Here is a 23,562-nt window from a genome sequence, read left to right as displayed (position 1 = left end):
CTGCCCCGCCCTGCCCCGCGCTCCCCGCGGCCAGGAGGAAGCAGGGGCGGCCCCAGGGGCAGAGCTGCGCCCGGGCTGCCCGTCCCTGCCGGCCGTGCACGGGCGGCCGGTGGCCGCGTAACCTGTGTTGGGCACCCGAGGAAGTCCGTGGCCCTGCCCAAGTCGGTGCCAGCTCTTCCTTCCCAGGCCAGACGCCGAGGGGCAGGGCGCCTCTCGCTGCCCCGGGCGCCGGGCCTGTGCCCGGCCAGGTGGTCGCTGGCGCTCCCCTCCCACCCCGCAGCCAGGTGCCCAGGGGTTAGGGCCTTCTCGCTCCGTGCGGGGCGGGCGCTGCGTGTCGGAGCGAGCGGGAGCTGGACGCAGGGTGGAAAGCGAGTGCGCCGGGGGTCTTGCGGCACTTTCTCCTGGATGGTTAACGTGTCTGAGAAGTGACTGCGCAGATTTACGCCCCGGCGTTTCAGAAGCCGGCCTGCACATCTGCAGGTCACGACGGGTTGTCTGCCCGACTTGCAGTTTGGCCTCTGGAAACTTGAAGCAACAGACTTTTGCTGGGAGATTTTGTTTTGTTTTGCTTCTAAAGCCAGGTGGAAAAGGTCGCCTTCTCCTCTCCTGCTTCTGCCCTCGCCAGGTTATTCCAGGAGAGCAGAGTTTTCCTTTCATCGGTTCTTTCTGACCGCTTACTCTTTCCGCAGTCCCAAACTCAAGGATCATTGTGTCCTAAGAAACTTTGATGGGCAATTCTCCATGGATATGAAAGAGCCAAAAGTTTACCTCATTAGCTGGAACAGCTTCTTCTAAACTAATTGGTTTTTAAGGAGGAAAAATTCAGAACCACCAAGCAGAAATAAATGAATTAAAGGATAGTGTTGCACTTACTGTACAAGAGAGCTGCAGTTTAATGCTAGTTTATATTAACTAAGTTGGATCTGTGACCTTGATAGATTGTGTAACTTTTGAGACATAGCTCAGAGGGATAGCAGTCTGTTTCAGTCTGTTTAGAATGAATGTTTCCTCTTAGTTTGTCATTATACTTGCAACATATTGATACCCATGCTGTCTTGGAGACCCCAATCCACTTCTGTGGGTGGGAGAGAATTGGATGTTCCTGCTGCCTTTGTGTTTCAGGACTGTTTGCTCTGCTGAGGTTGAGCAGTGGAAAAGCTGATCTTCCTCCAGTTCTAGGCCATGCTAGGCACCTTGTCTTCAGAAGTGAAGTCACATCCTGAGATGAACACCTGTAATTCCCATTATTTTCAGTGAGAGTGATGGTTGTTCATCTTCTCTGGGGATCAAGCCATTAGAACCGGTTCAAATACTTCTGGGACTTTTGCTTGTTTTAGAAGCAGCCTGTGTACTGTGCAGAAACCAACCCAATCACTTGGAGTCAATAGAAACCTATGCAAAGAGACAGTGGAAGATGGGTTTCCCTCGTGTCAGCCGTTTGGGCTGTGCCTAGCCAACCCAGCAAGTTCATAACGTGTGTGTGTTCTCACTTTATTTTCCTACAATGTGCCTCTTTTTTCACCATTTTTTCTCTGCAAGAGCCTTTTTTCTACCTGAGTATGCAGCTCCTATGCATATGAGGAATTACTTGCAGAGAGTTAATTGTGAGGAAGCAGTAGAAGAGCAAGACCTCTACTAATACAAGCTATTGTTGTCCTCTCCTTGTTCCTGCAACCTGCCATCATGGCTGTTGAGATCTGCTGGGCTGATCGGGCTAGCAGGTCCAAAGAAGGTTGCCGGCTAGGCCTACTCGACATGTTGCAAGTATAATGACAAACTAAGAGGGGACATAAACTTTAAACAAGCCTGCCATCCCATCTGAGCTGTGTCAGGAGATGCATGTTATATCAAGGCCACAGATCCAGCCCACTTAATATAAGCCCCCCCCCGAAACTTGCTGCTTCTTCTGGTCTGACAGCATTCATGCTACAAGTATTTTCTTCTTTTGTCAGGATGAGGGATGGGCTGAGTGGGTGTTTAGGTTATTTTCTTGGGGGTGGAGGGGGAATTAAGTGGGCACATGTTGTAAATAAAAATGCAACTATGATGAATTCAGTCTAGCAGTCTGTAAAAACACTGATGATGCTGAAGGCAGTAATTTGATTTAGAAGTGTTAGTGATAGCATACAGGACAAGAGTAAAGCTTAAGCACTTGAAGTGGTTTGTTTGTTAACAGAGGTAATTATAGCTTTTGTTCATTTTCCTATGTTGTTCACTTTTATACAGACATTTAAAGGAAAATACTTGGTTTCTCTCTTACTTGCACGTCTCTGCTTTCAGACCTGTATTGTTTGCTATTCGTCTCCACTCCCAAGATGTATCCCCAGTCACCTAACTTACTTGCCTTTCTTCCGTTTGCCTCCACTGTTCTTGAATTTCATTCCTGAAAAACCTCTTGAGGTGGCAGTATACTTTCCTGAAGTGTTTTTAACTAGAGGAACATCCTGTATACTGGGCGTGTCTATACATGACTCTACATTGCCATAGCAATGCACTATGGTGATGTAGCGTCAGCGGGCGCAAACCGTGATGCCGATGCTATGTCACCGTAGTGACAAGCTACCTCACTATAGTGTGTCACTACAATGACGTAGCTGCAAAAAATAACAGTACGCCGCTGGGATGGCTCAGTAATGGCTGTTACTGCACCATCATTTAGTACTTCCTAAAGCAGGTACTAAATGACAGCACACTAACAAGTGTGCCATGCGGGGCATGCTTAGACATATCCACTGTGTACGGTCCCCCCCGGTGTTTTAGCATTTCCTAGTGTCTAGTATATGTAAGGCTACAAAAGTTTCCGTTGTCACTCCCCCATGTACAGTATTTGTGCCCATAAGTTCCTGAAATATAAAGTCTTGGGGTGAAACCTGCCATTTTTGGTCTCTATGAGATGGAACCTTTTGAGGAGGGAGGGAGAAACCCAGCTATTTCTTTTATCAGGCTTTAAGAAGAACATTTTTTGTTTTAAAAACTTCTAAGCATTTTTTGACAGGGCTGTGTTAAAAATGGTTAAAGTCTTCAGCAACAGGACCTGGGGTCATCCCTTAATAAGATCAGTGTCTGGGTGGGATAAGTTTAAGTAATGAGCACTTGAAAGCTTACTAAGGGGGGAGGGTAGATGTGCCATTTAAAAGGGCTCTTGATTTTGTTTGGCCAAGAAAGGTCAGGTTGAGTATTACCCCATGTATTTCCCCATCTTTTGTTTCTTCCTTGAGGAGGAATCCTCAGCTCTTCCCTGACTGACTTGCTGACAGGTAAAAAGGGAGTGCATGTGCTCTTAGCTAACTCTAGAGGGATGTCAATGCAGTTCTTGTCAATAAAGGCTCTGTTAGAGGGACAACCTCTGCACAAACTTTGTGCAAATGTTTGAATGGGAAGAATGCATGGTCTTTTTCTCTCTCGGTTTTTCTTGTCAAGCATTTAATTGAATGCTATTTGCTGTTGTGCATAATAGAAACACATATATGATAGTGGTAATATATAGATAATGAAATATGCGGCATGCAGAATATAAATTAAGTGATGATGCCATAGAAATGTTAACTCTTGTTTTGTAGGCTTTAACTTTTTATGGGATAACATTAAGATGCAAAACTGTTTTTGTGTTTATTTGCATATTAAATCAGAAACAATTGGATTGTGGGCTTTTAATTTGAACTGGAACTCTGTGCCCTTTTTGTAAACCCCCATGTTGGAACTGTAGCCCAAAAATTCAGCTGGTTTTTGAATAACATTTTTTTCAAGGGGGTTGCCAGAGGACTATTTGTTAAGGAGCTTTATCTCCTTCATTGCTCTTCTTGCAGTGTGGTGTTCTCATCAGGCCTCTAAGGGTGCTTCTGCACCATTTCAGAGGGCCTGTCCCACATCCTAAATTTGGAACTTCTGTCATTCACAAATGTAATGTCACTTTTGTGAATATCCAAGAACAGAAGAAAAGTCCATCTGTAAATTGACTGGTTGTCTGCTGGATTTGCAATATATTTGTTTTTGTTTTGTGTTTATGTATATGTATTTAGACATGGTGTTTGCAAAGAAGACTGGTAGAGGTCTTGAGCGTTGTCTTGCTAAGCACTGAATGCCCTTAACTGATTGAAATTAATGGGGAGAAGGTGCAGAATTCTGTGGACTAAGGGTATTAAATTCACTTCAGGCCACATCCAGTCCACAGGATTTCTCCCAGGCCAGATCTGCAGAGCCAGCAGCACAATAGAGGGCAGCAGGGAGGAGTCTGGCAGGGTCAAGGTGAGCAAGAGCTATTGGATATGGGAGAAGTTCTACTACAGCTTCAATATATTTCAAGGAAAATTACAGTGTGTCTAAAATCCAAGGAGAGATTACAAATTCTAACTCATCTACTTAATATTCGTCCTGTTGCTGGAACACTGCAGACTACTACAACCCCCTGTTGTAGGCAAACTGTTCTTTTTGGGGGGGGGGGGGGGATTCAGGTAATCACTACTTAGATTTCATTGAGCTTAAGGTCAGCTATCTATCCAGGGTTTTGCTACCCTTGTATCAGTGATATCACAATTTGTAGAATCCTGATACTAGTAAGAAGAAAATTTTGAGATGGACTCAGCCAGGCATCTTAAGGAACTTCATACCACCTCTTGGCTCTCTGCAGAACCCTCTCTCATAAATGCCTCTTGGTCCCAGTTGCAGTTAACTTGATATTTTACCTTTGTCTTTGGGGAAATCTTCCAAAATTCCACTCTTTTTGGGTAATCTAGTGTTAGAGGATATCAGCTCTGTTTCTTTGAAAACACCTATCCAGCTACAAGTGGGATAAGAGACATTTCCTCAGTAAAAGTGCAATTTTTGTTTTGAACAGGGCCCTGCACATTACACTCATCTACAAAAGGTTAAAACGCAAATTATAAGTGCTGGATACGTTCTCTGCACAATACCTCTTCAGATGTAGTATGGTGCGCTGCGTTGCTGTGGGATCAGAGGGCGATTTGTAATAGTGTTCGAGAGATCTAAGTTTCCATGCCACTTTTATTTCAGAAGATGAAATGGGGGTTTAATAGGTATTTGAAAGCAATAACTTAAACAAGCAAAACATACTCTTGAAACCTCTGGGAGTTATTTCTTTTTATAAAATGGCTAAGAATGGATCTGCATCTAAGTTCCTGCAAGGAGGGAATTGAACTTCTTTTCCTACAGCTTAAAAAATAAGGATGTTCAAACTGGGCAAAAGTATTTACTGTTTAGGTTCTATCATCTGATTAGTGGCTATGGTCCTTCTCAAATGTTTCTCAGCATAGTGATCTTACCAATGCTGCAGTGAAAGCTTTGCAGTCATATATGATTGAGACTAGTATATTTTGGATGCTATTACCTAGGGTATAGATGAACTGAGGCTTGAGTTGCTCCCTGGTCTACCTCTTCCTCCTTGCATCTCTGCTGAGCATACTTGACTTCAATATTCAGTTATATATAGTGCAGATCCAGTTGCTGGCCTTGAGACTGACTGTTGTTATAGCAAAAGGGCCATTTCTGCTTTCATTTACTAGCCATCTATGCAGTAAACTAGTCTAGTTGGTTCCCATCCATAGATTTATAAAATATCGGTTCCCTTTGCTTTCCAAACTCTTTATGCTTTTAATGTTTTCATAAGATAATGATGATTTTTATGTGGTGTTAAAGCTCCCTGGAACTGGGCTTCTAGGAGCAGTGGCAAGATGTGTGTGGCAGTGCGCTGTGTGTGCCTGCCACTTGCAACCGGTGGGTTGCGTACGGGGGGTATAGACCCCGGCCCCAGGAAGGGGGCGGTGATAGGTGCAACCAGTGGGTTGCGTGCGGGGTATATGGACCCTGGCCCCAGTGTGAGGGGGCAGCGAGGAGGCGCCCCAGTGTGAGCAGGCAGCAACATCGCCTGGCCGAAGGGCTACTGTGAACAACCCGGAGGTAAGGGGGAGCTGCAAGGGGAGGGCAAGGAGGCTCCTGGTCCTGGGCATGACCTGAAACTGCACCCTGCCGGGAGTGGGTGGCCAGGTGGGGCTCTCGTGGCACGGGAGCCCCCAGGAAATGCCAGGCCAATTATCACCCCGGTGAAAGGCGGGTCGGGGCGCCTTAACCCCTAGCTCCCACCACCACCGGGTGGGTTACCCTAGTGTTTGCTGGAGGGGCCCAGAGAGGGCGGACCCCGAGAGTGGGAGTGATGTGGGTGTGGTGCTGCGGTTGCCCCCGAGAGGATGGGGAGTAGTGGCACGGTGAGGCCCAGTGACAGAGTGAGCGGCTAGAGAGGCCCAGCCTGAAGGGGAGAGTACCTTCGACTGGCCCAAGCTGAGGTGAACATGGCTTGGGGGGGCTAGGTAGCCCGGATGATGGCGGAGTGGCCGCCTGAGAGGAGAGGATCGTAGAGGGGTCCTGTAGGATGATTCTGGGGCCCAGCGTGGGGCCGGTGAGGATATGAACATCAAGATGCCATCTGCAAGGCTTGGGCTGCGGTATTAGGGGAGGTTGGAGCCGCAGAGCGCCCCCTGGCATCGGGGCATTAAAATGGGTAGCCTCCCACTTAATTAACATCTTAATTGAACTAATTATCATCAAAGGCATGGCGGGCGAGATAGGCGGGCGGTTGCCCACAGAGACAGGGGGCGGGCCGTGGAGCTCGGCCCGGGAGGCCCCCTGTCACAATGTGTTTATTTACTCTTCACATTAAAGTTAATTTGATCTTGGGTATGTTTCTAGTTGCAGGGCAGTAATGTGGGCGTGGGTATTAGAAACATGTCATCTTGAAGCATGTGGAGCACATACTGAGAGTCTGTTTTTACAGCATGATACAAATGCAGGGTCCCTCCTCTAGAATTCATCCATGAAGGAAAACATCAATGCCTATTTATCAGAGGTAGGCCTGATTTAAAAAACAAACCCTCAATCACATGGATACAGAAGGAATAATCATCTGGGCTAGAATTAGAGTAAGTGAATACAGGGAAATATTAAGACTATAGTCTACCTGTTGCAATACTCTTCCCGCTGTCTGTGTTCCACAAAAATGTGGCAGATGTCTTAAATAGCAGACTGCTCTCCGTGCGTCAAACATTGGCATTTTAACATGTCTCTCTCTAAAAGCAGGAAGGACAGAAATCTTCTGCAGATTAAGACAGCCGGTGCCTATACATTTGTTTAAGTGGGCATCCAATTTTTTAACTGGCCTTTCATAATTCTCTCTTAACCTTTACAGACATGGCACAGATCTTACTACGTTTGCTCAGCTTCATGTAAACCTCAATTACGCTCTCAGCCTGTTTTTCGGGTTGTGTTTTGTCTCATTTCTTACTTTTAGCTACTATGGAACACAGCTAACTTGGCTACTTCTGTATCATGTAGAGCTGCTGTCTAAGCGTGGGGGAGAGCAGGGAGGGGAGGTGTGCTTGCTTTCCGAGTGGGAGGATTCCTAGGAGCCCTCGATGTGCTGCTGGGAGGAGGGTGGTGGCATTCTTTCTTCTGAGTCACTGTTCTGGGACATTGAGTCACTAGTATTAGGATTCACTGTCCTGTTGCTGGCAGTACTGTCTTCTGAATGAGTGAGAAAATAAGGTCATAACAGCTTGTAGCTGACAGTCAGGGTTGTCAGCCCTCCCCTCTCCTGCTTTTATTTTTTTACTGACATGTTTTTACAGCCATATATGTTTTACATCCCCTGTGGTTCAGTGGTAGAATCCTTGTCTACCACACAGGAGACCTGGGTTCAATTTCCAGATGCTTATACAACTACAGCCATGGAGGTACCAACCATCTGGACTTATTCTGGTCTTTGGATACTGTCTCTGGCCTAAAGGGAGGATGGAAGGTCTGGGCAGCCTCCACTCCTCCAAAAAATTCCTGCCCAGGCATATACATAGAGGGTCTGGGTGGCCCTCATGCATACACCATGATCCAGGAGGATTGACAGTTGCCGCCACCATATGTTTTACACAATGTAACTGTAACCCTCCTGCTAGACTCTGGATGGCAGTAACAATGGTTGGGTTTACATTTAGGGTTTTAAAATTAACTTTCTAAATCAAGCTTGACACCCCCCCCGGACAACTCGGAAAATAAATTTTAACTGGGTGTCCTAAAGTGAACAGACTTCCCTGCTCACAAGCAACATTCACCTGAAACACGGTTCATGGGGGGGAAACGACAGGGATAAATACACAAAGCTTAAAGAAAACCTTACTTGTTAAACATGAAGTGAAACCCAAACAGTTAATAGTTTCAGAAATTAGCAAACTAGTCAAAGGGAGCTACCACCTAGACCAATCCACTGGGGAGGGAGACTTACCCAGGGCTGCTATTCAGGGGGTCAACCACTCATGCCATCCAAGTGACCCCCAAAGAGTAAGATACAGGCCTACAAGCAGTAAAACAAGCATGAGTAGCCCCAAAACTTCTAAACTTGCATACTAATGAGGGTATGGAAGGAAAGGACCTACAGGCCAGCTCTGCAGCATTATCTGGCCCAGGGGGCCAGAAGGTGGAACACCACTGCTATAACCCGCAAATCATAGCTTTGTTCCTGCATCTCATACAAACTGTTTTTATGGCATGGATGGAAACCAGCCCTGTGACAGCTTGCTGTTCTCTCTCTGTCTCAGTTGTAAACACTAGCTAAGGAGACAATCTGCTCATTCCCAGACTAAGTTCTTGCCTAATGAATGAACTAAGTGGATGTGATTATTAGAGTATGGCATCAATAGGACTTGTTTTTTGTTTTTGGGGTGGGTTTTGGGGTTTTTTGTTGCGTATGTGAAAGGCCATTAGTTCTAGTTCCTTTTGTTTGGAAGTTTACACTCAAAAAGTGAGGTGTGACCTCAATTTACTTTGTGGTGTTTCTAGAAGGTGCTATGACAATAAATGAGGTGTCTGTAGGTGCAGAAAAGGTAAGACTTAACTGGTTAGAGAAGATTCAGTGGGGGAAGGATACTTAAAGTCAAGGCCTGTTTGCTTCAAATGTGTGACTTCACCTAGTAACCCAGTTCTTTCTCCCTCTAAAGGATGTGAAGTGTTAAGTCTTCAAGACTCCTGTTTTGACTTTACTCAGGCAGCTGTACTGAAGTGTGTGTGGGGGGGGGGGGGGGGGGGGGGAGGGGTTATTAAATTGTGCCTCGTAACTCCTACCAAGGCAACTATTGTAAATGAATTGACCACAGGTCATTCACCAACCATGAATTGCTACTTCTTCAGAGCAAACAGGGAAATCAGCTGCATGCTTAGAATGGGGTTGTCAGCAGTATCAGAGCATAGGCACATGTTTTGGCAAGGCAAGGGATCATGTAACCCAACACTGTTGTTCACACAGCAGTATCTAGGTTTAAATGTCCAACGTTGCTTTTCTTTCTGTGCTGTTCTTGTAACTTTTCCTGTGCTCAGACAAAGGCCCGCATTGCTCTTAACACCTTGGTTTGGTAGACAAATGGTTACCCAAGCAAAATAAACCCTGGCTTGATGATACTGTAGGCAAGTATGTCCCTCTATTCCTTTGCCATCTCTGTTCCTGGGGCAGGGTATTGAAATTGCCAAAATCCGTTTAGTTTCATCCTCTGCCAACTCAGAACACCAGCGCTGCTAAGGGAATAAGGAAAAGTGCAGTACATACTTGATTTCATTACATGCATGTCCATACTCCAAGCAAAGTCAGCATTTCTAGTGAAACAGCTGGGATTTTAAGGCAGTTGAAGGTCTTGGTTTGGAAATGGAGGCTTATTTTCATATTGGAGGATGTTTACCACCTTAAAAGAAAACTAATACACCAAGTGGAAAAGGGCAAAAGGAGTAGATGAGGCAACACAGAATGCTGCAAACAAAAGCAAAATAAACGATTAACCATATATCCTTTCATGTCTTTGCAGAAATATTTACCCCAAGTGCATAGCTGTGGGTCTGCCTCTTTGTAACTCAGAAATGTTACCTTGTATGTGACCTACTGCTATTTTTCAACTTGCCTGTTCCTTATCGGGCCCGAACACAAGAAGAAAAATATTACATTTAAAATTTGAACATTCATTTTTTGGGGGACAGGGATGAGATGCCTGTGGAGATGGAACTGGAGATTATGTTGAGTTTGAGCTCCCCTGCAAGTTCTTTACACCTAAAATGGGCCCCAAATTATTATGCTGCTTCAGTAATTAATACATTACATTCCTATATAAACAAAGGAAAACAGCTGAAATGGGAAAAAATGAACAAAAATAAGGGATTATTTTTAAAAAATGTTTTAGGCAGACAGGGTTCTTTGGGTAGATGCGATATCTTTTATTAGACCAACTAAATAGTTGGAAAAATTGTTCTTTGCAAGCTTCTGGGCACTAACACCCTTCAGGCATAGGCAAGTCTGTTGGTGTTTGCATGCTTTCCTGGGTAGAAAGCACACAAACACCAACAGACTTTCCCTATGCCCAAAGAAGGGTGTTTGTGCCCAGAAGTTTGCAGAGAACAATTTTTTCAATTATTTAGTTGGTCTAATAAAAGATATTGCATCTACCCAAAGAACCTTGTGTGCCTATGTTCTTAGTTCAACACGGCTACAACCAACAATCCTAAAAATGTTTTAGTAATCTAGTTTTTGCACTAATGAGTTTTGGGGAGGGGAACTGATTTAAATCCTATTAAAGTTGTATTTAGAAAGTTAGTGAAACAGAGAAAAAGTAAAAAAGTCTTGTTTTGCATATCTACATTCCTGCGATTCCAAAGACAAACTATTTAACAAATAATTTTAAACTAGAATTCAAAACTTAAAGTATTTTTGTTAATGGCTACCAGAATTCCACAGCTAAACAATTTGCCTAAAGAGAGGAGAGTTTTATTTTGAGGAAATACAGTTAATGAAGTTTATATTATAAAGGGCTATCTTCTTGGTTTTACAGAATATAATATGGTATTGTATCAAAACAGTGGCTAACTACAATGTCAGGGGTTTTTTTTTCTGTATTTAATTTCCTGATATTGTTACTTATCAGGATTATTGGAGGCAAACAGAAGCTTTCTCCTTCCTAATTTCTTCATAGCACCACCCCCTTGTTAACATCCCACTTGCTTCTACAAGGATGACTGAGAATAAGCACTATAATTTGCCACTGAATTGAACAGGTGCAAGCAAAGTTTTCTTCCTAAGTGAAAACCTAATGGTAAGTAGCATACTGGGACATGACATGCAAAGAAAAATACCTGGTAACAGTACTGGGTGAAATATGCAAAACTCTGACGTTGACTGGAGTGTGTTAGTGGCTACTTACGTTGTCTTCAGATTACTTTGCTTCAAGCTTCCAAATAACTCTTAAGTGACTTAAAAGACTTAATAGTTATTGCTTTTCATAACAAATAATCCAGTTCTGAAAGCACCTTGGAGCTGAGCACTCTATTACTGAAAACAACAAAAGCCTTTTAACTCTTTTACGTGATTTTGAAGATCTCGCCTCCTTGAGTCTGCAAATCAAGCAAATCAGTTTTCCAGCTTGATATAAGAATGGTGACTTACCCAAACATAGGGATACAAGAGATGGTTTTGAATAGGTTCTCCTGCCTCACCCTTGCTGAATGCCCACCCAGGTTCTGGAGTCTGGATGAAATGCCAGAAGAGATTGTATCCAATAATCAGAATTTTTTTCACCTCTTAGAACAGGGGGCGGGCAATTATTTTGGGCAGAGGGCCACTTACTGAGTTTTGGCAAGCCATTGCAGGCTGCATGATAGGCAGTCAGGGGCAGATGAATATTAATTTTCTAACATTTTAAGGGCCCCATGGGCTGGATAGAATAGCCTGGCAGGCCATATCTGGCCCCTGGGCTGCATTTTGCCCACCTCTGTCTTAGAAGCAGTCCCTTTAACTGAATGAACAGGTACAGTAGCAATCTGACTCGCATGACATGTCTTCCAAATATAGAAATGTTTAGCAAAACACTAATGGCAGCTTAGCTCAGCATCCATTACCAGCAGTTAAGGGTCTGGGGTGCTTTCATTCAGCTTGCATATTAATCTTTAGCACAGTTTATGAAACTATGATGCAGCCCAGCACTTATGAAGGGCAGGGTTGGCACTGGGGAGTTGGGTTTGACTACTTAGGCCCTGATTCTTGAAACCTTAAACCAAGTGCAACTTTCCATAGGGAAATAGTCCCATTAAAGTCATTGGAACAACTCCTGTGAATAAAATGGTATATATACTAAAAGTGCATGTAGGCTAGGGGGTCCTGTTTTGGGGTGTGAAAATGGGAATTAGCATGCTGGGACACAGACTGTTACTAACACTCATTTCTTGACTATGGGCATAATACAGGTTTCCATCCATTGATTTCTGAAGTCAAACAAAAGTGCCTTTATACTCACTTAGCATACGGAGAAACTGAGGCAAAGAGGTAAAGCTCAAGATTACCCAGAAGATCAGGGATAGGCCCAGGAATAGAAAGCAGATCTCCAGAAACCCAGTCTAGCACCTTAACCCTCTCTGGCCTCAGTTTCTCCCAGTTTAGAATAGTAAGAACTGATACTATCATCAGCATTTGTGAAACAGGTCTGGCCTGTCTAGATTCCTTCAATTTTTAAAAATAATTCAAGTGCAGTATTTTTGACCAAGGGATAAAAATTGGGTCACTGTGGTATTTACTTCTTGTAGTTGTACTAGGGGTAGTGATTGACTCAAAAAAAGCCTTTACATTGTTTGCCTTACTACCCCCCCCAACACTTTGTTTTCTTCTAAAAATAAAAATTAATGTCAACAGCTCTTCAACAAGTGAGTATGCATATCCTGCACCAGAATCTTATGTTTTCAAGTAAAGGAAAAGATTTAGCTGTTAATCTTATTAAAAACACCAGAAAGAAAGAGAGCTTTTAGTATTTTTTATACTTTCTCATCAATAAGATCTTAACTTCAAAAAAAAATCAGGAGCTGAAAATACTTTCACATGAGAGAGAACAAGAAAGGTCAGCTGAGGTGAGTAAACAAGATGGTTTTTAATAAAAAAAACAAAAAACCCAAGAAACAGGCTGCCTTCAGAGCGTGTTTCAAGCGTCTCGAATACAGAGTCGTCTTTGGTTCTGTAGCTCTTTTGGCCCACATCATAATTCATAACCAGCTTTTTACAGCAAGCCTCTAATTATAATATACTGGTTTCTTAGGTCCCTAGATCAGCTGTGAAATGTTATTCTTAGACCAGTGAGAATATTTATATTTCTTGTGGGAACTCTGTGAGCAGATTTAGAATTCATGGTGACCACTACGGGACATCAGAGTATGTTTAGACAGTTAATAGACTCTCTTCATGGGGTTTTGTTTTGTTTTTTTGGGGGGGGAGGGCTGGGGGTTGCTGTCAAACCTATTTTAGGGGTTACACTGAATATTAAGAAAGAATTAGGTGCCTGATCCCAAATCCACCAACATCAGTAGAAAAAAGTCAGATGACACTTAAGTTTTGGATCAGGGCTTAATTGAAGTGGAAAATGATCTTGCCAACTCTCATAGTTTATCATGAATCTCATGATATTTGATGTTTGTTTGTTTGTTTGTTTTTTTAATGAAAGCCTCAGACCTTGAAGTAATGTTCTTACGTGAGAATCTGAGCTTTTAGGTTAAAAATATCCTTTTGGTTATAGAGAAAAAATTGAAGCATGAACCCTGAAGACTCAAAGAGCAAATGAAAGACCCCCAAATTCAGTTCCCCATAGCTCTTTCATGTTCTCATGACTTTTATACCAGTTAAATGGTATTTGGAGTCCAACTCCTAGGTTTTTATACCCTTTGAATGTGCAGTGTTCTTGCTAGGTGGTTGTTTCTTTCCTTACAATTTAACTTTTTTCTCAGATTATTGCCTTATATGATCCATTCATTACTGTCAGGTTTCCCCCCCATGCCATAATCATACTCTGGTTTGGTTTGATTTAGCCCTGTCATTTTTCTGAAAAACCCCCAACAAAACCCATGATTAAAGCAGCTTTTTTTCAGTTTGGGGTGAGGACACACATCTGTTAGATTTGGAAGGGAAAGTGTGATTGATGAGGGACAAGGAACTCATTCCACTTCGAGCCTTCCCCAGCTTGACAGAACCCATGTAAACTATTTAAAAAAAACTTGCAGCTTGACACATCTTGATCCACAACAAATCCTAAATAACACTGAGCTGCTCCAGAGTCCAGTTTTGCTAACAATCTACCCTTTGCGAGTTGTATTATTAATTCAGTTTGTTGTGCACATAACTAAGTTTTCTTTCTAAGAGCATAACTACACAAGAAGATTACTGGGAGGTAAGGGAGACTGAATAAAGAGTGCTTAAGCTGCTCTTAGCTAATGATGTGTCCCTTCCTACCCAGAAGATTGCCCCTAATTGAAAGTGGGGTGAGCGCATTACACTTAATTGTGGGATCAAAGCATGCATGCAAGCAGTTAGCTAAGAGTAGCCAAAGCACTCTGAAAGTCATAGCTAGCTTACCCCGCAGCAGCCGGTTTGCAATAGCCGCATGTTTATGTATAACAGTTCCTTAACCACTGTGTCTGAGCACCTCCTGAACTTTCTCTCTCTCATGCACACGTGCACACACACAACACCTGTGGGTGCATCTACACGAGCTATGGTGACGTACTGGCGGTGGGCACAAACTGTGATGCTGATGTTACGTCACTGTAGCAATGAGCTACCTCGCTATAGCATGTTGCTACGGCGACATAGCTGCTAAAAATAACTTTGTGTCACCGGGATGTTGCAGTAATGGCGGTTGCTGTGTTGTTTTTCCGTACTTCCTAAAGCTAGTGCTAAATGACAGCACAGTAAGAACTGTGCCATGGGGAGCACATGTAGACGCACCCTGTGAGGTGCATAGAACTGTATCTCCATTGTTAGCTTTCCCTGTTCTGCCATGTTACAATGTGATTTCAGTGAACTACTTGCACACTTTTAATAAAGCTCATGCTTTGTATACCATTACAAACGTTTGTGAACCTTACTTTTGCAGTTGAAATTCACAACATATTCACGCCTAAGCATTCAAAAAGGAAAAAAAAATGCAGTTCCCTGAAATCATGCAATTAGTTAAAAATCTTTAAGTAATCTAAAGGTTGAAAAACATTATAATCATGCTTTTCCTCATGAGAGCTAGAAACTTTTTTCTCCCTTCCCTAAAATGCACAGATATTTTCATGATTCCAGGAGCTAGGACTTTAAGAAATCCCACAGATATTGAGAGGCATGCAATAAAAAAATTGCAGGAGTTGGCAGCACTGGATTGGATATACAGGTGATGCCAAACCCTACTGAATAAGTCTTTTATCACAGATTTGTAACAGTAGTTGTTCGAGAAGAGAACTTGCACTGGATAAGAGCTTTTGGGGGGAAAAGCTTTTATAAAAGGTCACTGTGAAGACACGTTTTGCAAATAAATTTGAATGTGTTACTATTATGAAGCTCTCTCTTCAGGTTGGGCAAACAGTTTCACTTTTGTTTCTCACTTTGTTTTCTGGTTCCTGTGGGCTGCCAAAGGCTATCAAGTTGCAAACACACCGGGGGCTAAGGATGCTTACCTGGAAATGTACACTCCGTAAAAATCTTGTCTACAGAATATTTTAGGCCTAATGTGGCTGACCATCTACCTTTAAGAAATGGGATCAGGAAAGTACTAATCATTTGTTGTGTGAGTTTAGGAGCTGCTTGGTACAAAGTTTGTCCCTGCCTTTGAGAGAACTGATTCCCCCTGCGGTTTCAGGATCAAAGGCAGATCAATTAATCCATTACACTTCAAGTTGAAAACAGAGTTTAAGGGGAAGACAAGGAGATTGAATTTGCAAGTAGCAACTATTATTGTTTAATCACCAACATGTAAACCTGAGGAGGAGAGGCCTGTGATATAACATGGTTCTCATTTGTGTTGCTACTTGAATTATCCTTTTTTTTGTACTAACTCTTCAGTAGAGATGTTTTTGATTGGGACGCACAATATTTGGAAAATTAAAACCTTCATTTCTGTGATGGGGGGCCATCCCCGGGGCCAGTCACAATGTCAGCCCACCCACCTGTCTAGGGCAGTCTGCCCTGACTCACCTGTCACACCTTGATGTATTAAATAAACTGATGGAAAAAATGCAGGAGGCTGCCCATTTAATGCCCTGATGCCAAGGGCGTAATACACAGCTCTGACCTCCTCATTACCCTGTTCCATGCCTCGCACACAGCATCCAAAATTCACTTCTAACTCTCCTGGCCCCATTGCTGGGCTGCACTCAGCCTCTGTCCCAAACTTTGCCTCAGGCATCCATGGACATACTTTGGCTCCCTCACTGGGGCCTCTCATCTGGTTCCTAGCCCCACACACTCTGCCCCCTCACTGGGGTTACTACCTTCTCTGGGGCTTTGGGGCCTTCCACCCCTTACGCTTCAGGTCTCTCTTGATGTGTCTGGACCTCACTCTCGGCCTACAGCCCACTCAGGCCTCAGGTGTTTGTCAGCATAACTGGACCTCATTCCTACTCAGGCCTCACTCTCTTTAGGCCTTGGGCCTCGGGCCCTTCTGGCCTCCCTGTTGCTGCCTAAGCCTGTTGCTTTTCTCTCAGGGTGTGCTTCCCTAGCCTTTCCCCTCCACAGGGTCACCTGCAAGGCAGCGGGGGCTGAGGCTTTCTAGCATCCCATACTCACCTTTCATTAGGGAGGCACTGGTGTGGCATTTCTTGGGGCCTGCTCTGCCACAGGCAGCCCCACCACACCATCTTCCCCAGCAGGATGCAGTTTTAAGTCATTCCCTGGGACCAACTGGAAGCCTACCTGTCCTGGTCCTTCTCTTACTGGGCTTCTTGATGTTCCTTCATCTGAGCTGCTCATTCTTGGACCCTCTGTTACAGCCACTTCCACATCACATGTCCTCAGTCCCTGGCCCAACTCACTCAGACCCCTTATAGGATGTCTCCTTCATAACAGCTTGTGTGCTTGCTGACCACCTGGCCTCTCTCAGCAGTGATGTCCTCCCCCAGTCGAGGGGACCTTCAGTCTGTTCGAGGCTCTGCTCCTGCTTCTAGACCAGCCGGGCTGCCAGTAGCTCTCTGCAGTCCTGGCCTGCCCATCATGGTAGGCTTCCATGCCCTTGGGCCTATTGGCCCTGGCCCCCTTACAATGACCAGGTAAAAGTCTAAAGATCAGTCTGGCAGCAGCTGACCTTTCTACTCTGCAGGGGTCCCTCCTGGGCCCCACCATACAGCGTACATCTCATACTGGGCTTGCCTAGAGCCCCAGAGATCTTATACCCAGCAGCCCATCACTCCACTGGGCTCATCTGAGCCCTGGCCTGAGTCACCGCCTGTTCCAATCAGGGGCTTGCCTAGTCACCCAGTAGGTCCACTTGCTCTGAGCCTCTTCCTAGGCTGACCTCGCTCTTCCATGACCCATAGCCATTTCCTCAGGGCTTGGGACCCTCCCTGGGTTCCCAGGAACCTCTTCTATCCCCTTAGTTCCTCCCCTGAACCTCCAGCATGTTCCTGGGAACAGGGGAGCTCCGGCTAGATGACATTATTCTGGCAGCATCCCTACAGCCACTGCTCAGGGCCTGTTCTTATTCTGAGGCTGCTCAGCCCTGCTCCAGTCAGGCAGCCACCTGGCTATCATGTGACTGCCTGATTGGCCCTGCAGTCACCTGCAGGCTGCCTCACAGCCCGCTCCTGCCCTTAAAGTGGCAAACACCAAAGGTGCACTGTCACACTCTCCTTTGAACTCACAATTAAAATCACTTTATTTTTCAGAAAGCATGATGGTAGAATTAAAGACACCATCTATGTCAATTGAACACATTTCTGCAATTTTATTTTACCTACTGTTGGTACCGTTTACACCTAACTTTAGCTGGAAGATGAGAGAGAGAAGTGTTTTGCTTTAGTTTTAGTCTTATTTTTGGCAACTTGCAGCCCGTTGTATGTGTTGCTGCACTGCATTCCATGAATGATCATGGAGTTTCACATGTTTACCTGTCTTCCACATCACAGTAAAACCATAAAAAGCTGACAGGAATTTGGCAGTAGAGGTAATATGTACTTACTTGTTTTGAAAATTAAATTAAGAGAGTTCTAGCAGGCACCTTCCCTTTGCATAACAGTGGATGCTTAAGAGGCTATATATATAGTACAAAAATGTATGTGTAGTTTGTTTTTGGCAATCATGAAAGTAGCAAATGCTATATATAGATACTAGGATTTATCAGCTTTCTTCAGCTTTTTGAAGCTGAAATTTAAGGGGTTGACTAGGGCATAGGAGGTCAGGCCAAGTGGACCATGCTACGTCAAGCTAGGGTTTTACTAGTGGAAGCCAAGGTGAAAGCCAGGTGTCAGTCCTAGTTGAGGGTATCAAGCCAAGGGTCAAGATGAGTTCATGGTTATGGCAAGCCACCAGTCCAAGAGTGGGAAGGCAGGAGGAGCCAAGCCAGAGGTTGAGTAGACCAAAAGCACAGCAAGACAAACGGTTGCCTAGAGAGAGTTCTCTAGATGTCTGGTCTGAGCTTATGTAGCTGATGTGGATGGGACCTCTTCCCTGAGGAATGACTCAGCCTCATTGCTTCCAGCTGGGGCCTGGTACTAGCTCGGCACCCAGCTGGGCCCTGACTCATACAAAGCCAATGAGAAGTGATATCTAAGCATTTATTATTATTAGCATTCCTGGAGCATCTAGAGTAGAGCTCAGAAAATGTTCTGGAAAATAAAGTATTTGCAAAATACTTTGGGGCTAACCAGCCCTGGTTATAAGTAAACTCTTTGTGAATTTGACTTGAATCTGCCAAGTAGATTCAGTTTGAAGGCTAAAAAGGAGGAAGAAGCAGTGGAGGTGCTGATAGACTAAAACACTTAGCTAGGATGTAGGAGATCCAGGTTTAGTTCTTTCCTGTGCTCGAGGGGCATTTACCCACATCTGTCACCTCTCAGGGGAGGGTGCCATAACATCTAGGCTAGATGGTGCTTTGAGTGCTCTGTCTCTGGTTTGCTGGTAGTTTTTGCACATGTGGTCTCTGAAACAGGTGTCACACTTTCCAAGTAAAGTATCTTAATCATCAGACCAAACACAGATTGATTCTCTCTCTCTCTTTGCCTTAATGACTAGTCAGGGCTATCATGCAGGCTGGAACAGCCTAACTGGGAGAGACAGAGAGAACTGTCCATCATCCCTGTATCAGAGTGGGTGAGGGCCTTCACTGAGAGATATGAGGTACAGTTACATTCCCCTTAGGCAGAAGAAAACTCTGAAGTAGCATTTCCCACATCCTGGGGAGTGCCCTAACCTCTGGGTTACTGGTTAGAAGGGGAACCACCACTTTCCTTTACTAATTTTTTAATCTTTTGTTTCTAGTACAAGTGCCTAAAATCTAAATGCTTTGCTTCTGGTCAAACAAAACATTGCGTTTGATGTGCAGTGAATTGTTTTAGCTATTCATCTTAGTGAAGTTGATTTCAGCTATTTTTTTTCAGTTTGACAGCTGAATCCACAAGCGAGTATTTGCAAAGGCCTAATCTAGAGGCCCCATCAGGATCTCATTGTACTTGATGTTCTGAAAATATATAACAAAGATGGTCCCTGCCCAAAGAGCTTATACCAGAGGTTGCCAGTCCTTTTTTGTCTGTAATCCTATTTCTGGGCAGGTGGCCCAACTTTTGGTGATTTCATAAACCTACTTGCTGTCGAAGCCTGTCCACAGAAAAATCATGGTTTAAAACTTTCCAACATAACTTACATTGACATAAGTGTCATCTGTTTGGAGCTATGCTGAGAGAACATGTAGGTTATTACCTTGCCCCTGACACCAAGAGGCAAGTTGCTCTAAAAGTGCCCACCATTGTCCTTTCAGGGTAGTTGCTGTCTGCCCATGCTGGCAGCTAGGACATCTATACATATGCAGCAAGTCTGTTCTGATGTGTTGTAATTACAGCTGTAATAGTGCGTGGGAGCAAACTCAATTAATTGGGCGTAGTATCTCAAGCATGGTAATTATCAAGCTCCGGCAGACTTCAGTGTCTTGTGTATCAGCATCCCTGCACTGAAAAATGTCAGCAGTGGTGTTTTAACTAAAACTCGTTTGATGAACTTTAGTTAAAGTGCCCCCACCACCATTTTTCAGTGTGGGGACACTGACACATGAGACGCTCCGGGTGCTGTAATTAGAGCAGCTCTCAGAGCTGCTATAATTAAAGTGCCCCCCTCCCCTCCCAGAGCACATGTATAAATGCCCCCAGTATAACACATGTCAGTACACAAAACCAATGCAAATTAAAATTACTTTGGTCTAAATGTTTCATATGTCCAGGCTCTCAGCAGTTGTTTTAGAGGTTCTTCCTGGCTTTCTTATCCCTTCAGAGCATGCTCAGTTAGGCAATCATACACTTGTGAAGGGCCAGGCTGTGACTCCCTCCAAGAAAGATTGGTGAGAGAGTAAATGGGACTGTTCAGTCTAGAAAAGAAGACTTTGGGAGGATTTGGTGGAAGGTTACAAATATATCAGGGGTGAGCATCAGGGGCTAGGTGAACAATTATTCACTAAAGTGCCCCAGGGAAAAACCAGGAACAACGGTCATAAACCCCTAGAAGAAGGTTTCAGACTAGATATAAGGAAAAACTTCTTCATGGTTCGTGTGACCAGGCTGTGGAATAGACTTCCAGCAGGGGTGCAGGCACCTACCCTGGAGATCTTCAAAAGGAAACTGGATTCACACGCTGCTGGGGGTGTATGACCCCAGCCGTCTTTCCTGCCCAGAAGAGGGGGGCTGGACCCGATGATCTCATGAGGTCTCTTCCGGCCTTAAACTTCTGTGAATCTGTAAATGTAATTAGATGGTGAGGCTTGGACATTTTACTGGTGTGGTGTTTGAAGCATTGTTTAAATAAACTAAGGGTGTCTGACATGTCCATGGGTATCCTGAGTGGAGCATGTTGTTATGTGGAACACTGGTCTGTCTGAGTTACTGAGGGATTCCCTGTTGTTTCTCTTCTAGCATGGTTCACCTATAGCTGTGCTGCCTGACTTTTCTTGCTTCCTTTGAGGTGATTTGACTGTGTGCATTGAGCTATGCAAGAATTAATGCTGATCTCCATCAGCAAACATTTCCCTAAAGGTTTGCTTGGGAAGGTGGCCTCCCAGTGGGTTTATCCACCACTCTGTGTCACTCTTCCCCCCCCTTTTCCTCATCATATTGTCATATCTTCCTATAAACTCATGCAGTTCCAAGTGTGGTGAATTTGTGTGGTGTTGGTGGGAAGAAGGAATGGCATGGCTTAGATCCATCTCCCCTTCTTTCAGAAGGGTCTAAACTGTGTTTAGCAAGTTGCTTAGATCATATTTCCCTTTGTGGATAAATGAGTAAGAAGGAGCTGAATGCAGTAGTTGTTTCCTAGTTGGGAAGGGAAAGGACCTGAATGAGTTTGGTGCATAGGTTACATGGGACTCTTGCTTCTAAATCATTTGGCTGTGTTTGAAATCCCATCTTTTATTTTATATGAACAGTTCCACATATGAGTAGGATGAGTGTGGTTTGGCCCTTGTGGGACAGGTTGAATCCGTTTGTTGTCCTAGGAGCATTGGGCTATCACTCAACATTAAACTCCATGGTTAAAATAAAACAATCACCTCCCATACATGTGGATTAGTTCAGTAGTGCAACACTGCCGCACATTCAGGTTTCTATGGTAGCAGAGACTTGGGGTTCTGTTGTGCAATGGGGTTGTTTTCTGTCTTTCAGAAGCAAGAGATGATTCAGCAACAGATTTCAGTGTATTTTGCTGCCACTAAGGCTTTAATTAAAAGTGAGAGATCTGCCGTGTCTGAGGATGCTGCCTCTATAATAGTTGCTTTTTCTAAGAAGTGCTAGTGAGGATGAATTCCTAGTCCTGTGTAAACATGACCTGGAATTCTAACTTTGGATCAGCTAGACAGCAACTCCAACATCAGTGTTTTAATTGCATCTCTGGTGTGGGGAGAGGTGAGAGCTTTTAAGTGAAGTGACTGGGGAATGCATCCTGATGAGGAAACCTAGAATGTGACCCCTTCACCCTCTTCATTTCTTGTAAAGCCACTGCAAGAAACTCCAGCTTTATACTAGGTTTTATTTTATTTGCATGGCCAACCGCATATTAGATATTTTATAAGCAAGAGCAAAATAGAGGACTCATACTCATTGTCCCAGAACAAAAAGGAACATCCCCAATGTCCCTGCTGGTATGTCATGAGAGAGAGTTCTCGTTTAGCTGTCAGCATATTGCAGTGCCGCCCCTGGGAATACGAGAGAGAACTTCCAGAGTAGAGCAACTAATCCCATTGCTACCCTCATTAAAATGGTTTGAGGCACAGGAGCTGATCCCTTTCCACCTTAAGCCCCTCACTTCTCTTGCTCGGAATGAAAATGGAGAAACAATATAACATTTTGAAAATGTTTAAATATTATTTTTGCCTGGCACTTCTAAATGTGATTATATCAAATGTGTTATTCAGTATTTAAATAGGAGTTCTTGCTAGGTGGCTACAGGTCATACCTCATGCTAAACTGTATCTACAAAATATGGACTTTGACTACTTCAGCTAATATGTCTAATCTGCATAGTTAGAGTTGGGGGCCTTCATTTTATAGTCAGATACCCTAGATGAATCATTTTCTTTTCTTGTTTTTCTCCTAAATGGCCTAAAACCCAGACAGGTCTTCCTGAGTGGAAAGTACTAGTGACCAAGACCTCTGAAAAATAAAGCCACTTATGTATTGAACAATGTGCACTTGATTAGGAAGCCCTGGCTTAATAAGTCATGTGTATGCAGTGAAATCCTTCCCTCTCCCTGCTTTGGTCTGACTAAAATGGTGCTAGTGCAGTCACCACTGGAAGTCCAGCTTTCTGGCTTGAAAAGGGCACATATCAGTCAAGTCCAGAGGCACACTCAGTGCTATAGCAAGGGGGCAGGGGGTGAGCGGGGCAACTGCCCTGGACACTGAAGTGAAGGGGTGCCATCAGGCACTGCCCAGCAAACGCGAGGTGCAGTATGGAGCCACAAGCTGCTCATTTGGGGGGGCACGGGAATGAGTGGCACCCACTGCTGCTTGCACTCCTAGGCAAGCATGGGAAGGCATGTGCCCCCCAGATCTGTGCACGGGGCAAGGGTGGGCTGCTGCTGCGGGCTTTGCCCCAGGTGCCAAATTTCGTTGCTACAGCACTGGGCACAACTAAGCAAGCCAACCCAAGTTCTAGATCATCATTGCTAAGCCTGTAACTAGGAGTTGCTACAAATGACAGCAATTTGGACTAGACTGATTGAGTACTTGCCAGGGATTAAAAAGTCTTTAATCCTTTTTTTTAAAAAAAAAAACAAAACCCACCCCCTTTATTGTTGGGAATATCAGGGAAAAGAGCAGCTTCTTTTCGTCCGAGTTAGTATGTTATAACCTGAACTAAAAAGCTACTTTCTAGTTTCCTTCTTGGAGGTGGAATATTTGCCAGTGTGTGTGCTGACGGTAGCTGTTCCACAGTCCTGAAAATATTTCTCAGCAAGAAGAAAGTTATGTTCATTGTGAGAAATCCTTTTTGGAGGCCTTCCGACAGTTAAATTGTTTCTTTCTGTAAGTGTCACTTCCTTCTTTAACAGC

General features: G+C 44.1%; 1 protein-coding gene across 1 annotated transcript in view; it reads left to right on the top strand.

The window, feature by feature from the left end:
* Positions 1-6: 6 nt before the first annotated feature.
* The window catches only part of ZHX3 (zinc fingers and homeoboxes 3), a 65,582-nt gene continuing 42,026 nt past the window's right edge, over positions 7-23,562 (top strand). The window contains 1 exon segment of the mRNA XM_025191240.1: positions 7-284. The gene's annotated coding sequence lies outside the window, so the exon portion shown is untranslated.

This window comes from Alligator sinensis, unplaced genomic scaffold, assembly GCF_000455745.1.
Source record: "Alligator sinensis unplaced genomic scaffold, ASM45574v1 scaffold76_1, whole genome shotgun sequence".
NCBI classification, from domain to species: domain Eukaryota; kingdom Metazoa; phylum Chordata; order Crocodylia; family Alligatoridae; genus Alligator; species Alligator sinensis.
This window is presented reverse-complemented; position numbering and strand designations above follow the sequence as displayed.